At 41.7% G+C, this 12,557-nt stretch overlaps 1 long non-coding RNA gene across 1 annotated transcript; it reads right to left on the bottom strand.

The window, feature by feature from the left end:
• Window positions 1-1,757: 1,757 nt before the first annotated feature.
• LOC136155336 (uncharacterized) lies at window positions 1,758-12,208 on the bottom strand. The gene is made up of 3 exons (XR_010660789.1): window positions 12,088-12,208; window positions 10,690-10,857; window positions 1,758-2,008 (listed from the first exon to the last, which is right to left on the bottom strand). It is a non-coding gene; the product is annotated as an uncharacterized lncRNA (long non-coding RNA).
• Between the last annotated feature and the right edge of the window lie 349 nt (window positions 12,209-12,557).

Here is a 12,557-nt window from a genome sequence, read left to right as displayed (position 1 = left end):
AGCAGAATATGATTTTTTAAAACCACGTGTGTAGATCAGCCTTAGAAAACAATAAAAAGAAAACTGGTGTTGTTATATCAATCCCAGACAAACTAGACCTTCATGCAAAATGCACTTTCAGAATAAAAGTGGAATACTTCGTAACAGTAAGTCACTAAGCAGATATCACTATTACACATTTCTATCCAAATACTAGGCTTCCCTGATGGCTCAGCAGGGGAAGAATCTGCATGAGACACAGGAGATGTGGGTTCAATCCCTGGGTCGAGAAGATCCCCTGGAGAAGGAAATGGCAACCCACTCCAGTATTCTTGCCTAAAAAATCCCAAGGACAGGGGAGTTCGGAGGGCTACAGTCTAAAGGGTTGCAAAGTGTCAGACATGACTGAGCAACCAAGCACAGTGTATATATATGTTCATCTACTAGCAATGTCTCAAATAAATAAAGCAAAAGCTGAGAGAATACAAGGGGAAATATCTACAGTGGTAAACGGGATATTTTAATACACTCTTGTCTGTGTAATTGATACAAGCAAACAAAAGGTCACTTATGACCCTGAAGATTTGAAATACGGGATTAACCAGCAAGATCCAATGTAAATATATTAGAACACCACATTCAATAGCTATAGGGAAAAAAATAATATACTGGGGCCACAGTGCAGATCTCAAATGTTAAAGGTCTGAAATCACAGACCTTTGAAACACTGAGATTGTTCTCTGATGACATTGCTATGTTGTTAAGAGTTCTCTGATGACATATCTTATGTTGTTAGAAATAAAAGACATTTGAAAACAACTAGAAAATCTCCATGTGTTCAGAAATCGAGAAATATAATACATTCAACTTATCCAAGTGTTAAAGTAGATACCAGTGAAAATTAGAAACCATTTTAAAGTGAATTATAAAAGTACTATATATTAAAATTTGAGTAATGTTGCTAGCTGAAACAGTACTTAGAGGGAAATGCTCAGCCTTAAATGCATATATTTAAAAGGGAGAAATGCTGAAAAGTAGTGATCTACAAGAAGTTAGCAAAAGAACAAAAAAGTAAATCCCAAAAAGTAGAAGGAAGGAAATAAAGAGCGGAAATCAATGCAATAGAGAACAAATATGTAATAAAAAGAAAAGGAATCAGCAAGATTCAAAATTTGGTTCCTTTGAATGACTACTAAATTCCCAGGGAGACTGAATGAGGAAAAACAGAAGGTAGTTTTAGCCTATAACAGATACAATAAGATAATTCTTTACTGCAACCATTAAACGGATACTAATATTTATTATAAATAATTTTATGCTAGTAAATTTAAAAAGTTTAGATGAAAAGGACAACTTCTTAGGGGGAAAACTACCAAAATAATCAACAGAAAATCTGAGAAGGTTAAAAATTAAAAATCAAAGGAGTAATTAAAAATCTTTCCACAAAGAAAATTACCAGCCCAGATGGCTTCTCGGCCAGATTCTCACAGAAATTTAATGGAACAATTCAGTCCTACTTAAACTTTTTCAGAATAGAAAATGAGGGTCAGCTCATTTTATAAGGCTAGTATGAGATAACCGCTGATTTCAAATCCTGACAAGGACAATATAGGCCACCTCACTGATACAAAACTATTAACAGAATATCAAACTGAATCCAGAAATACATAAAAAGAGTAATACTGTAAAACCAAATTAGGTTTACCTCAGAAATCAGGTTAGGTTTAAGATTTTAAATAATATGTAATTCAATATATTAACATAGTGAAGGAGAAAAGTCATACAGTAATGAAAAGCTGCAACAACAACAAAAAAAGCATTAAATTCAAACAAACAGAACAAAACACAAAATTCTTAGTAAACCGGTACAGAAGGGAACTTCTTTAAACATGATGAAGGGTTTCACAGAAACAAAACAAAACGAACTTGAGCAAACAGGCCTGGAGGGAAATGCTGAAAGCTTCCTCTTGGAGACCGGGAACCAGAAGGGCAGGAGCTCTGGGGTGGTGGCAGCGCTGTGCGTCTTGACCTGAGCAATAAGTTCATGTGTGTTTGTGTGTTTGCAGTAACATGTAAAGTTCTCCATGGTGCTTTTATATACACCTTGAAATATATATTAAAGATAAAAAAGAAAAAAATATTTGGAAATAAAAGGCTAACCTAGCCTATCACTCAAGCTTGGCAACTCCGTAGGTCCTCACCTCCCCACCACCACCCAGCTACCGTTACTTTCAAACCAGTTAACATTTATTGGGCTTACAAGACATGGTACAATGTGGCAACATGTATCATGAACCTTAACAATGTCTAAGATGAAACCTTATTCCATTACATTACTCCAGTGCCAATCATTCCATTCTAAGGAAAAAGACAAAGAGAAAAAAATCCATGTGTTAAGACATTCACTGCCCACATGATGATAAAATAGAAAACCTAAACTAAATAACCAACTCCAGGAAACAATTAAGAAAAATAATTTTTACAATGGGATTATACAGTCAATAAAAATAAGATTTATCAAATATTCCAAGAAATGAATATAACCTAATTTTTAAAAAATTAGACATATACACATGTTTACACTGTAACAGGGGGGAAAAGTCATAGGCACAAAGAAGAAAGTGAAAGACAGAGGGAAGAAGAGAGGGACAGAGGGTACTGAAAGCGGGAGGGAAGGGTTGGGAGAGACGAAAACTCAACTGGTTTTCTTCATATGTTGAGCTTATGAATGTCATCTGTACTTCTGTATTTCCTGAATTTTCTTTAGTGACTACAGAAAACTTTAGTAATGGGGTACATAAGAGCTGAAGAAAATAATCACAAACCTAAGTAAAGTATCCTAAATATTTTAAAAAGTTCCTTCAAAGGGTAACTTTAAAATTTCATCTTTTATCTCAGTACCATTTTATTCAGATAAATTATTTAACATTTAAATTGTGTTAAGTCTATCATATGCTAGTTACTTAGCACAGAGAGAACTTTAATCATAATTAGTACTTAAAATAATATAACTTAAAAATAATAATTAGATTTCCAAAGATATATCATCTCCAATTTTCTGGCTAGAAAGTGAAAAGTGAAAGTGAAGCCACTCAGCTGTGTCCAGCTCTTTGCGACCCCATGGACTGTAGCCTACGAGGCTCCTCCATCCACGGAATTTTCCTGGCACGAGAACTGGAGAGAGTTGCTGTTTCTTTCTCCAGAGGATCTTCCCCACCCAGGGATCAAAGCCGGGTCTCCTGCATTGCAAGAAGATGCTTTTACCATCTGAGCCAAAAGGGAAGTTCCCTTGAGGCTTCCCTGTGGCTCAGCTGATAAAGAATCCGCCTGCAATGTGGGAGACCTGGTACAGTCCATGGGGTCACAAAGGTCAGACACGACTGAGTGACTTTCTAGCTAGCTGCTGCTGCTGCTAAGTCGCTTCAGTCGTGTCCAACTCTGTGCAACCCCATAGACGGCAGCCCACCAGGCTCCCCCATCCCTGGGATTCTCCAGGCAAGAACACTGGAGTGGGTTACCATTTCCTTCTCCAAAGCACAAAAGTGAAAAGTGAAAGAGCAGTCGCTCAGTCGTGTCTGACTCTTCACGACCCCATGGACTGCAGCCCACCAGGCTCCTCCATCCATGGGATTTTCCAGGCAAGAGTAATGGAGTGGGGTGCCATTGCCTTCTCCAGACTTTCTAGCTAATAAAATCAAGTCTTTAAATGACCTTCAGAACTCCCCTTGGTCTACCCTGCCCACACCTACCCTCTGACCTGCCCTGCCACACACCCCCCACCCCCGCTTCAGCCACGGCCTCCCACATGCTGCTCTTCCAACATGCCAAGGACATTTCCACGTTAGAAGCTGCTGCTTGCTCTACCCGAACATTTCCTTCCAGATAGTTCCATGGCTTAATCCACTTCACTCAGAAAAGGGCTTCTCAAAAAGCCTTTGCTCACCAAACTACCTGAAGTATTACAGTATCCTGTTACTTTTTAATCCCCTGAATCTATCTTATTCTGCTTCAAAACCTGTGAGCTCCCTGACGTGTGTGTGCAACTGAGTGTGCACACATGAATAATGTCTATGCCCCTCGCTGATATTTAAGCTCAGGAAGCACAGCTCTACTTTGTTTACCATTGTGTCACATGACCTGCCAATAGCAGGCTTTCAAAAATACTTGTTGAAAGAACAAAAGATGGTAACTGGTTTTAGTTTTGCTGAGAAAATAATGATGGAACACTACTAGAATTCAGTAAAGCTTTCAAATGAATTCATTCTCAATCACAAGAGCATTACACACATACTTTGGTGGTAGGAGTACAACGTTCACAATTCAGGGTTCAGTAACAGGAAGGAATGGGGACTTCTTATGTTTCTCTGCCCCTTTCCATATCCTTCCTTCCTCTCATTCATTCATAAATGGTTACTGTGTACCACTAAGTCAGAGAGTATTCTACACATTAAGAACACACAGACAATTAAGGCAAGTTAATGCATGAGACATATGAGCATAATAACCATAGAACATGGCATGCAACAGAGTTCTGTGAAGTTGTAACATAACAGAGGAAGTAATCCACTTTTAGGGGCAGGTGTTCAGGGAAGTTTCAACAGTGATGACATTCAACAAACACTTGCAAAACCAAATAACAAAAGATATGCTTCATTTGACTTTACATATGAAATGAGAGTATTAAGTCTGAAAGTGCTACAGTAATTTGCTACCATGAGATAAGCTCGCTTGAGAGCGAAACCAAAACAAGAGGAATGCCAGAGCAGGACCAGAGAAACTAAGCCAAGTCCTTGATGATTTCAGACTGGATGAAGCCCCAGATGAAGTTCAAGGACAAGACCTAATCATGCCCTTTACTGTGTAGCCAGTCTGAATTTGGTTTTCTGTCACTTGCAATATAAGTATACAGAGGAATCTCAGCGAATTCTTTGAAAAAAACCAAAGCATTTGTTTTTTCAGTGTACAGGGGCACTATTGGTATTCTGGAAGGGACAATTCTTGTTTTGCAGGCAAACATCACAGGACACTTGGTATATCTCGTCTCTACCAGACCCACAGATTTCCAAACACCACTCATCTTCAAGAAGAGCCAGAGGTCTATTCCCTGTTAGTTGCTACCTGTATCCATTCCTCACAGTGCACGCGTAAATGTTCTTAACAACAACCTTAAAAGAACTGGGATATACCACTCAAATATACTAATTTTATATAGTAATCCATTTTAATTAGTCATTCATGACTATCTAAATGACTGATTCAGTCCTAAGCACAGCTTATACCTGCTCTTGAGATAAGCAGTGCTTTAAGAATGCCACTACTATCTGAAAATTCTCATTCATTTAAGCTTACTTCTCCATACAATATTATCAATATATGTCACTGACAATGTTGGTTATCTTCCCTGTAGCCATTCATCTAATTACTTCCTAGACTGAAATGCTAGATATTGGTTTTTCTAGTCCCCTTGCAACTAGGGCATAAGTAATAAGGCCAAAATGAAACCTGATACAGGCTTTCTGTAAAAGGTTTACTTGCTTCATCAAGAGATGAGAGGGCAAACTTCCTCCCGTCTTTGGTGGTTGTGTCAGAATGTGATGCCTGGAGCAGAAAGAGAAACATGCAACTATGAAAGGATAAACCTGAGCACAAAGGTCGCCACACTACAGATAAAGATGGAAAGCACTTGGATTCAATCTAGAGGGGAAGCCAGTCTGAGCAGGAACCCAAATGGGAGGGCAGTTTAGAGGAAACGGAAACCCAGAACCTCTGTGCTGACTGAGGACTGAGGACTGAGCAAAGCCAAGCTTATGCACAAACTGCCCTTTAAACTAATCCTACCTATGCCTTTGCCAATTACCTGAGCTAATACACTTCTTCTGTTTTTAAATCCTATTTGCATCCTAACTGATACAGGAAACAGCTATGTTTAGGGGAAAGAGCAAAATCGAGACACTGCAGGGAATGTAAAGAAACTTTCAGACATAAGAGAATCAGGAACTATAAAGCCAAGAAACAAGAAATCAGATCATTTCATTCCTATGGAGTATATTTCAGAAGCGGTCTAAGAAAACCATGGCTGATTGAGATAAGGCTGTTAGCTTTGGTAATTTGATCATCAAGATGACTTTTTAAAAACCAATTTCGGTGCTGTGATGGTAAGGGAAGTCAGAGTGCAAAGGAAAGAATAATTTACACTTTTAAGAACTCCATAATGCACCAAACCCTTGGAAAGACATGTAACGTGTGTTAAACTCCGTCGATTACAACTCTGTGACGTAAGTATAACATTCTGTGGTGTCCTTAGTCGCTCAGTCTTGTCCAACTCTTTGTGACCCCATGGACTATAGCCCACCAAGCTCCTCTGTCCATGCTGACTCTCCAACAAGAATACTGCATTGGGTTGCCATGTCTTCCTCGTATAACATTCTACTTTACAGACAAAGAATACAGCCTGAGTAGTAAGTTGCCCACAGCCACACAGACAGTAACTGGTTTCAGTAGACTTCAAAATCAGATCTTTGAAGCTTAAAAGTAAACGTCCTTCCTACTATACCCCTTCATGGATCACAGACTCGTCGTGGTGAAGGGGCTTGTGTAACTCAGTGAAGCCATGGGCCATGCCGTGCAGGGCCAGCCAAGACAGACGGGTCCTGGTGAAGAGTTCCGACAAAACGTGGCCCACTGGAGGAGGGAACGGCAAACCACTCCAGCAGTCCTGCTGCGAGAACCCCACGAACAGCATGAGGCAGAAAAATAAGACACCGAAGATGAGCACCACAATCAAAAGGTGTCCAATATGCTCCTGGGGAAGAGTGGAGGGCAGTCTTTAGTTCCAGAAAGAATGAAGTGGCTGGACCAAAGCGGATATGACGCTCAGTTGTGTGGATGTGTCTGATGGTTAAAGTCAAGTCCGACGCTGTAAAGAGCTATTGCTCTTTTTTTGCATGGGAACCTGGAACGGCAGGTCCGTGAATCAAGGCAAATCGGATGTGGTGAAGCAGATGGCAAGAATGAATATCTTAGGAATCACTGAACTAATATGGATGAGAATGGGTGAATTTAATTCAGATGACTGTTATATCTACTACTGTGGGCTAGAATCCCTTAGGAGAAAGGAAGTAGCCCTTAATAGTCAACAAGAGTTCTAAATGCAGTACTTGGGTGCAACCTCAAGAAAAAAAAAATAATCTAAGTTCATTTCCAAGGCAAACTGTTCAATATCAGTGTTATCTTAAGTCTCTGCCCCAACCACTAATGCCAAAGAAGCTGAAGCTGAACAGTTCTGTGAAGTAGAACTGCTGTAGTTCTCGAACTACACCTTCTAGAACAAACACCAAAAAAAAAAAAAAAAAAGATGTCCTTTTCATCACAGGGGATTGGAATACAAAATAGGAAGCCAAGAGACACCCAGAATAATAGGCAAGTTTTGCCTTGGAGGGCAAAAGCAGGGCAAAGGCTAACAGAGTTTTGTCAAAAGAACACGCTGGTCATAGCAAACACCCTTTTCCAACAACCAAGAGACAGCTATACACACGGACATCACCAGATGGTCAATACCAAAATCAGATTATGTTCTTTGCAGCTGAAGATGGAAAAGCTCTACACAGACAGCAAAAAGAAGACCTGGAGCTGTCTGTGGCTCAGGTCGTGAGCTCCTAATAGCAAAATTCAGGTTTAAAGTGAAGAATGTAGGGAAAACGACTAGGTCATTTAGATACGACCTAAATTAAATCCCTTATGATTATACAGTGGAGGTGACAAATGGATTCGAGATGAGATCTGGTAGAGAAAGTGTCTACCAGATTCGTAAAACTGAAAGAGGTTCATATATGAGTTTATTGAAAGAGATTCATATGTTTTATATGAGTTTATATACGAGGTTCATCACTGGAAAGAGGTTCGTAAAATTGTATAGGAGGCAGTGACCAAACTAGTCCAAGAAAAAGAAATGCAAGAATCTTAAGTGATTGTCTGAGGAGACATTAGAAAGAGCTGAGGAAAGGAGAGAAGTGAAAGGCAAGGGAGAAAGGGAAAGATATACTCAACTGAGTGCAGAGATCCAGAGAATACCAAGAAGAGATAAGAAACCCTTCTTAAGTGAACAATGCAAAGAAAACAACACAATGGGAAAGACTAGAGATCTCGTCAAGAAAACTGGAGGCATCAAGGGAACATTTCATGCAAGGATGGACACCATAAAGGACAGAAATGGTACGCACCTAATAGAAGGAAAAGATATCAAGAAGAGGTGGCACGAATACACAGAGAACAGTACACCAGTCACTGTGGTCACTCACCCAGAGCCAGACATCCTGGAGCGTGAAGTCAAGGGGGCCTTAGGGAACATTACTACCAACAAAGCTAGTGGAGGTGACGGAATCCCAGTTGAGCTATTTGAAATTCTAAAGGATGATGCTGCTAAAGTGTTGCACTCAATATGTCAACAAATTTGGAAAACTCAGTAGTGGCTACAAGACTGAAAAAGGTCACAGTTTTCATTCCAATCCCAAAGAAAGGTAATGTCAAAGAATGTTCAAACTACCATACAATGGCACTCATTTCACATGCTAACAAGGTTACGCTCAAAATCCTTCAAGCTAGGCTTCAAAAGAATGTGAACCTAGAACTTTCAGATGTACAAGCTAGGTTTTGAAAATGCAGAGGAACCAGGGAGCAAACTGCCAACATTTGTTCGATTATAGAGAAAGCAACAGAATTCCAGAAAAACGTCTGCTTCTGCTTCATTGACTGCGCTAAAGCCTTTGAATGTGTGGATGGTAACAAACTGTGGAAAATTCTTAAAGAAACACCAGTACCAGACCACCTTACCTGCCTCCTGAGAAACCTGTATGCAGGTCAAGAAGCAAGTTAGAATCGGACATTGAACAACTGACTGGGAAAGAGTTATAATAAAGCTGTATCTTGTCACCCTGCTTATTTAACTTCTATGCAGAGTACATCATGAGAAACACTGGGTTGGATGAAGCACAAGCTGGAATCAAGACTGCTGGGCGAAATATCAATAACCTCAGATATGAAGATGATATCACTCTAAGGGCAGAAAGTGAAGAGAAACTAACGAGCCTTTTGATAAGGGTTAAAGAAGAGCATGACAAAGTTGGCTTGAAACTCAGCATTCAGAAAACTAAGATCATGGCATCTGGTCCCATCACTTCATGGGAAATAGATGGGGAAACAGTGGAAACAGTGTCAGACCTTTATTTTTGGGGGCTCCAAAATCACTGTGGATGGTGACTGCAGCCATGGAATTAAAAGATGCTTGCTCCTTGGAAGAAATGCTATGACAAACCTCAACAACATACTAAAAAGCAGAGACATCACTTTGCCGACAAAGGTCCGTCGAGTCGAGGCTATGGTTTTTCCAGTGGTCATGTATGGATGTGAGAGTTGGACCATAAAGACTGAGTGTCAAAGAATTGAGAATTGTGGTGCTGGGGAAGGCTCTTAAGCGTCCTGGGACTGCAAGAAGATCAACCAATCCTAAAGGAAATCAACCCTGAATATTCACTGGAAGCACTGATGCTGAAGCTGAAGCGCCAATACTTTGGCCACCTGATGCGAAAAGCCAACTCACTGGAAAAGACCCTGATGCTAGGAAAGACTGAAGCCAAAAGGAGAAGGAGGTGGTAGAGGATGAGATGGCTAGGTAGTGTCACCGACTCAATGAACATAAATTTGAGCAAACCCCAGGAGGTAATGGAGGACAGAGGAGCCTGCCATGCTGCAGTTCTTGGTGTTGCAAAGAGTTGGACACAACTGAGCGACTGAACAACAACTACACCAGGCTCCTAGGATTAAAGAATAAAAATACAGTGGCACAGCAGGCTCAAAATTCAGACTGGCTTCTGTGAGCTGCACGGCACACAGCACGGTGTTTGGCAGCCCTGGCAAAGGTATATTTAAGCATGCATGGAGGCTAGAGAGGGCAAAACTTAAAAAGGAGTGATCATGGATAATTACTGAGAAAGAAAGATAAAGAGGGATGATCATGGACACATCTGGAGAAGGTTGCTCTTGAAGAAAAGGAAGGACAATTCCTTCTTTTCAGAGAAGAGTAAATAGAGAAATGATATCAGGATAGAAAAGATTATACCTCAGATGCTTGAGATTTTTCTCAGGAAAGGAAAAGATCAAGTTATTTGCTATAAACACTTTCATGAAGTAAGACAAAAAAAAAAAACCCTCACAATCGACATTATAGATCTGGAGGATAACAGAACACTAACTGGTATGAAAACAATCCAAAATCCTCACACAACTGTCTCTTGTATCCTTCAGGGATCAAGATAGTGATTAGGCCTGTTCAGAACTGGGCACTAGAAAGATAAATTGACATAAAGTTAAGTATTCTAAGGTATCAATGATGGGCTGGTAAAAACTGATGACCATGGGATCCTGGTGACTAGGGGAGGCAAATGAAAAGAGCAGTAGGCTAAAGAATTGAATGAATAGACACAAAGACGGAAGGGTTCCTAAAGACAGGAAGAGGGGAAGAAAGAGAGAGAGAAAACGGGTTCCATAAGTGTGGAAGAGTGCTTGTTTGTGGTCAGACAGGTCTTGACACAATGCCTCAGGCAATGAGCTACTGCCTAGGGCTGAGCACTACCCCGTCAGCTAAAAGCACAGAATTGAGAGACAAGTGCCTGTAAAAACACGCAGTCCTCGGGTGCAGGAAACAAACAGGCTTACCTGGTGGCGCTAGTGGTAAAGAACCCACCTGCCAACGCAGGAGACAGAAGAGATGTGGCTCTGATCCCTAGGTCGGGAAGGTCCTGTGGAGGAGGAAATGGCAACCTGCTCCAATATTCGTGCCTGGAGAAGTCCCATGGACAGAGGAGTCTGGCTGTCCTGTGGAGACTGCAAGGAGATGGACGTGACTGAAGCGACTTAGCATAGCACAGCAACAAACAAGTGAATGAATCTGCCCGTACAGGAATCAAACACTTAAAATATCTCCTCTCCTTTTAAAATGAACAATTCTATCTCCAAATTTAAGAAATTCATCAAGAGGCTAAAAGTCTACAATAAAGGTTAAGGCAGATGTGTGTCAGGAGGTAGAACAAAAAGTTAAATCTGTCAGGCCAATTGTAACCCACCTGTTAAAAGACTTTTAGCATAAATTTCCAATAAGGCAACAACAGTTTGTGCTTTAGAAACTCTGGAGAGCACCTAGCATGGCTTCAAAAAAAGGATATCACTCAATTTAATTTTAAAAGCTCCACCCATTGCAATCTCAGTGGACACACTACCATTTATACTCATAGCTTCATTTTTCACCATTCTGCTGCTCTTGACACATTATCCAATTACAGGAAAAAATTGGGAAAAATCAGACATGGCAACCTCCACTACCACATCCCTCCTTCAGTTTGCACTTTTTACACCATTAATTCTGACTACTCTTGCCCTAGTAATAAATGAAGAAGAAATGACACTGGCACAATCTAAATTTTGCAGAAAATATCAAGTACAAGAAAGATTGCCAAGTAGTACTAATAACAATTGAGAACCCAAGAAATTTGAGAAGTTTCAAGTTTAAAAAGCGTTTTCTCCATTTCAGTCCTTTCCAAATAAAACAAAGGGCTTGGACAACACAAGATTGTGAAGCTTCAATGGACCATTTAGCCTAACAGTGAATAAAAGAATCACTAAAATCGCTTATCCTTTCTTGGGCTATTACATTTCTTACCCTCACAAAGCCTTCTTTTAAAACCAGGACCACTTCTCAATTCTTTCCCTGGATCTAGTATACATATGTCCCTCCGTCCGCCCCCCCACCTCCAAAAAATGTTTAGAGACCGAAGACTCGCTGTAGTCAGAAAAGGATTAATTTAGATGAAGAATCACTTGCCGTCACTGGCACCATTCCTCAAAACCATCAAAGTCTCCTGGGGGCTGGATCCCCCCGACAAGATGAACAAAATCCACTGGCGTCTGGATAGCAAGCTTTTCTTTGTAAGTCTATAAGCCTGGGAAAGCTTTCCAGACAGTTAAAAAGACTTCTCAAGGAAGCAAAAGGTCGAGACCAGGAAGATGGGGAGGTGACTTGCCCCAAGAGGAGACACCGAAGCTTGCAGCTTCACCCACCTGCCAGACGCTCGCCCCGCGGACAGAAGCACGGACGCAGCCCGGGCGCTTCCTCTCCTGCCGGACACAGCCCCTGCCGCCGCCGGAGCTCCGGACCCGACAGCACAGGGCGGTAGCGAAGTAGGCAAAGCGGCGACCGCACTCGAGCAGACGGGGGTGTACGTAGGGGGCGCCGGGGGGCTCGGGAAGGCAGCTCTGTGCTTGACCTTCCTCACCGGTGGCCAACGGCGCTCCCTGGGAACAGCATCCCGCCTCGGCCCGCTGCAGCGGCCGGGCTTCCTGCGGCCACAACGCGCCCCCGCGCTACTCGGCCGCCGCCATCTTGTCGGAGGCGGGAAAGACCGCACTGCGCAGGCGCGCGCCGACGCTGCCGGCTCCCCGCCATAACGCGCAGGCGCGGGGGGCGCTTCCCACCCCACCCCCCACCCCCACCCGCCGAGGCCGTCTTCCGCAAAGCCGTCTGCTCCCTC

This window comes from Muntiacus reevesi, unplaced genomic scaffold (assembly GCF_963930625.1).
Source record: "Muntiacus reevesi unplaced genomic scaffold, mMunRee1.1 SCAFFOLD_120, whole genome shotgun sequence".
Taxonomy (NCBI): Eukaryota; Metazoa; Chordata; class Mammalia; order Artiodactyla; family Cervidae; genus Muntiacus; species Muntiacus reevesi.
Note: the sequence above shows the minus strand (reverse complement) of the source record. Positions and strands in the feature narration are given on the sequence as shown.